This window comes from Nicotiana attenuata, chromosome 1 (genome assembly GCF_001879085.1).
Source record: "Nicotiana attenuata strain UT chromosome 1, NIATTr2, whole genome shotgun sequence".
Lineage (NCBI taxonomy): Eukaryota > Viridiplantae > Streptophyta > Magnoliopsida > Solanales > Solanaceae > Nicotiana > Nicotiana attenuata.
This window is the reverse complement of record NC_031989.1, coordinates 1,746,384-1,750,897: the sequence shown is the minus strand read 5'-3', so window position 1 is coordinate 1,750,897 and position 4,514 is coordinate 1,746,384.

Below are 4,514 nucleotides of genomic sequence, written 5' to 3'. Positions count from 1 at the left end.
ATTTGTAAAATACCTAAACAAAATTAAATAAACAAAATATACCATATACTTTTAGGTATAAAAATGATATGTACTTTATCTGCAACTTAATTAACATTTACTTAGGCTAGATATAATACTTGGGTATCGAATTTGAGCGTGAAAATATAAGATATGGGTGTATATATGCATAAATAATAGACGGATTTGATCACGCCCAACTATGTCTTATAAAAAGGACAATGCGGACGTTGCAAATATAACCTGAGTATTATGCCCAAAGTCGAATCCACAGAGAATTAACCTATCAATCACTATCTTTAGACCTACTAAACTCTTTAGAATCAATTTCCCAAACATTGAGAATCACAGTTGATGGTATTTTTAATAACTAAGATTAACAGTAACTAATAGCTGCAAATTAAAGATGCTAAGCTGTAAACAATAATGAGAAAGTGCTAAGGTAATGATTTTCCCTAATCCCGTCTTTAAACCCTCGGTTATTGATCCCTCATATACTTTGGGAGTGGTGTTGTTCAACAATTACCTAAACGTGCACTCTCTCCCGAGTTATGCACACTAAATAGGCACAGCTAATTGAGGATCCTGTCAATTAACTACAACAAACACATAGTTGAACAAATAGAGATTGGAACTAGCAATTTGTATTCACATAAACAAGAAGTTCATCCCCCAATAGGTTCCATNTTATACTTAGTGCATAATATAGCGTAAGTATATATATATTATATATATAGACACACACGCCCACTTCGTAGTACTATTCATCCCTTGTATTACAAAAGTATTAACGACTTATATTTATTTTATTTACATAGTAAATATAAAAGTGATTTTTAATTTTGACCATATAGAGACAACTTTGGTCGCTAACTGTAAATGAATTTAATTTAGCGACCAAAGTTGGTCACTAACTGTACATGAATTTAATTTAGCGACCAAGTTTGGTCACTAAATTTTAATCAGATTTATTTATATTTTATATAATATTTAAATTAATAATAAAAATTATTAAATGTTAGAACTGGGTCCCACATTTGCGACCAACATTGGTCTCTATTTATTTAAGCGACCAACTTTGGTCGCTAACTTTTGAATTATATTTATTTATATTTTATAATTTATTTTAAATAAATATATATTTATTAAAATATAATAACTGGGTCCCGCTTTAGCGACCAATGTTGGTCGCTATCAACTTATCCTTCAGTTAGCGACCAACTTTGGTCGCAAGTTTTAAATTAAATATATTTATATTTTATAAGTTTTATAAAATAATAATAAAATTATTAAAAAAATTTATGTGGGTCCCGCTTAAGCGACCAACATTGGTCGCTAATCTCAGTATATCTTTGACTAAACAAGTCTGACCAGTCCAGTCAACAGTTTGACTAAATTTGCGACCAAATAGCGTCCAACTTTGGTCGCTAAAGTATTTCAAATATTTTTTTTATTATTTTAGGCAGTTTGGCGACCAACTTTGGTCGCTTTTTTTGACAGACCAAATTTGGTCGCTAATCTTTGGTCGCTTTTTACAGGGATTCTAGTAGTGTGTGATGCAATTATGATACAAAGAAAATCGATAAATTGCTCAAACCGTTAATCCGAATCAAATCGAAAAAAGAAAATTCGACATGATTTGGTTTGGTTAAGGGATGAATATGTCTATAAAAAACATATGATTTGCATTGATTAGTTTAGTATAAATATCCCACACAAATAAATGACATTTTAACATAACCAGGGCTAGAATAAATATAACTACATTTTAACATAACCAAGGCTAGAATAAATATTGACAAAATACTTATAGCATGTTTGGCCAAGCTTCAAAAATCAGCTTATTTTGAAAAGTGTTTGTGAGAAACGGTTTGTATTTGGCTAATTAATTTTTTTTTAAAAAAAAAAAAAAGAGGAAGTGTACCAAGCTCTTATGAGTATGGATGACCAGAAAGCTCCGGGATGTGATGGTTTTAATGTTCTTTTTTTTAAAAGATCCTGGTCTGTGATAGGAGAGGAGGTGACAGATGCAGCTAGTGGGGAAATGAACAAAGCTATTAATTGCACTACAATACACTGATCCCAAAGGTCAAGCATCCATCAAAAGTTTCTGAATTCCAGGCCTATCTCCTACTGCACTATGTTGTATAAACTTACATCCAAAATCCTCACTAGAAGAATGCAAGGTGATATGGACAGTCTAGTGGACAAAAGCCAATCTGCTTTTATTTCAGGCAGGTTGATAACTGATAACATCATATTAAGTCATGAACTTGTGAAGGGATATGGTAGGATATCTAAGTAGTTGTTTATTCTGTTCCTGGCATTACACAGAAGACTCCAAACAAAATAAAGGATTGCTTGCTAGGCTAATCTAGATGACATGGAGTGCGTCTTATGCATGAAGGAAAATGAAGACATTTACCACCTCTTGTTCAAGTGTAAATATGCAAAAGAAGTATGGTACAAATTGTTGAAATGGCAAGGTATCACTAGGAATGCCAGTAATTGACAACATGAAGTTAACATTTGCAATGGAACATGCAACAGGAAAAACTGCAAATGAAGAGATCTATAGGATGACATTAGCCGGAGGAGTATACCATGTGTAGCAAGAAAAGAATGCAAGGATCTTCAACACTTAACAAAGAACTACTGATCAAGTGACAAAACAAGTGATAAGAGAGATACATCAGGAAACATGTAGAATGAATAGGCTAGATAGACATATACAGTTACTAAATTTTTATCCATAGAGACTGTCTTGGTGGAGTAGTAGATATCCATATCGATGCCCAGCAAGTTTGGGACTAAATGTCCAAACCGCTTGTTTTTTTTTCTCTCGAAGTTATTAATAATTTTGAGTGGTAATATAAATACTTAGTTACCAAAAAAAAAACATGAATATTTTTGTATTCAAAATACCTAAAAAGTATTTAAATATAATTGATTACTTTTTATATAATTGGAGTATTTGTTTAAACTAGAACCCACTTTGTGAAAAAAACAATGTAAAAAAGCTTGTATCGATAACTTGTGAAAGCAGAGGCAGATCCAATTAAATTTAATGAATTCAACTTTTAAAGTTTTAATATTAAATTTATTGTACTGTAAAAGTTATAAGTTCAAATATAATATTTGTTAAAATTTTAATAAACTTTTATATATATATTTATATTTTGTGTCGAAATTTATAGGTTTAATTGAACTCATAGCTGAAAGGCTACGGTCGCCCCTTGGTGGAAATTAAAATATATTGCTACCTACTAGTAATTAATTTTAGATAAAAAAAAGAAGAAAAAGGAAAAAGCAGTGGAGATATTGAAATCACGTGAAGAATGAGATGGGTGGCAGGTTTAACACATGATGTGTCACGCATGCGAGTTTGTAGATCATGCCTCATGCACTATTTTCGTAGTTGTAGACTTTTAGTTATATCCATGATTTTTTTCTTTTTCAGAAAATTGAAATAAAAATTTCACGTACAAAATATAAAAAAATTCACATATAATCAAATTAAAAGACCATAACAACATCGATTTATTCATAATAAGTATAATTTTATAATCTAGAAAGTAAATACATAATCTACTATAATAGGTAAAAGTATATTAATAATATGGAATTTTTTTAATGTATACAAATTAAGTGAAAAATTATTCGTCATTTGTTGACATTTTTAGTGGAGAGCATACACGTTTAACATCTCTCCAGTCGTCACTGGTTTAATACTCTTTGTAAAGTAATTGTCATTTTCCACTTCTTAAGATTAAGATAAGTAATTAACTTACTGTATTAAATTTATCTCCTGTTAGGCAACTTATTTCTTTACTGGTTCGTTCAAAAAATAGTGATATATTTTTGAATTTGAAACCAATTAATTTTGCATTTTTTAATTTTTCACAATGAAAAGTTCTTATAACCATACATATATTTTAATATCATAAATTTTTAAAAATTTATAATTACATATACTACTAAAAATCCGGAAAAAAGCAACCAAAATTTGGCGATCAAAATTGGTCTGTCAAGAAAAGCGACCAACGTTGGTCGCTAAATTGGAGAAAATAATTAAATAATTATTTTAAATATATTAGCGACCAAGGTTGGTAGCTTTTTGGTCGCTAATTTGGTCAAAATATTGACCGGACTCGTCAGACTTGCTTGGTCAAAGAAATACTAAAATTAGCGACCAACTTTGGTCGCTAAAGTGGGACCCACTTATAAAATTTTAACAATTATATTATTATTTAAAAAAAATTATAAAATATAAATAAATATAATTCAAAATTAGCGACCAAAGTTGGTCGCTCACGAAAGGGGAAGCAGATAGAGACCAACTTTGGTCGCTAATCTGGGACCCAGTTATAAATTTTTAATAATTATATTATTATTTAAAAAAATTATAAAATATAAATTAATATAATTCAAAGTTAGCGACCAAAGTTGGTCGTTTACTAAAGGGGAAGCAGATAGAGACCAACTTTGGTCGCTAATCTGGGACCCAGTTCTAA